Raw genomic sequence first — 267 nt, forward strand, 5'->3', positions numbered from 1 at the left:
CAAAATAAATAAAATAAAATAAAATAAATAAAAAAAAAAGATACCTGCAACAAGGAGATGCTCTGCCGCAGCGACTCTTCTTCTTCTCTCAGCAGCTCCACCTGCTTCGTCATCGCCTCTATACTTGCTGATACATAAAATAAAAAAAAAAAAAAACAAAATAAAATAAATAAATAAATTAAAATAAATAAATCATTAAAAAGAAAACAAAATAAAATAAATAAATAAATACAAACAAACAACAAAAAAAACGAGGAGAGAAAGCAA

At 25.1% G+C, this 267-nt stretch overlaps 1 protein-coding gene across 1 annotated transcript in view; it reads left to right on the top strand.

Moving 5' to 3' along the window:
• Positions 1-267, top strand: part of EMH_0005770 (LETM1 domain-containing protein LETM2, mitochondrial, related) — a gene marked incomplete at both ends in the record, with an annotated part of 5,446 nt that overhangs the window by 3,929 nt on the left and 1,250 nt on the right. The window lies entirely within an intron of this gene.

Source organism: Eimeria mitis, genomic scaffold (genome assembly GCF_000499745.2).
Source record: "Eimeria mitis Houghton genomic scaffold, Emh_scaff259, whole genome shotgun sequence".
Lineage (NCBI taxonomy): Eukaryota > Apicomplexa > Conoidasida > Eucoccidiorida > Eimeriidae > Eimeria > Eimeria mitis.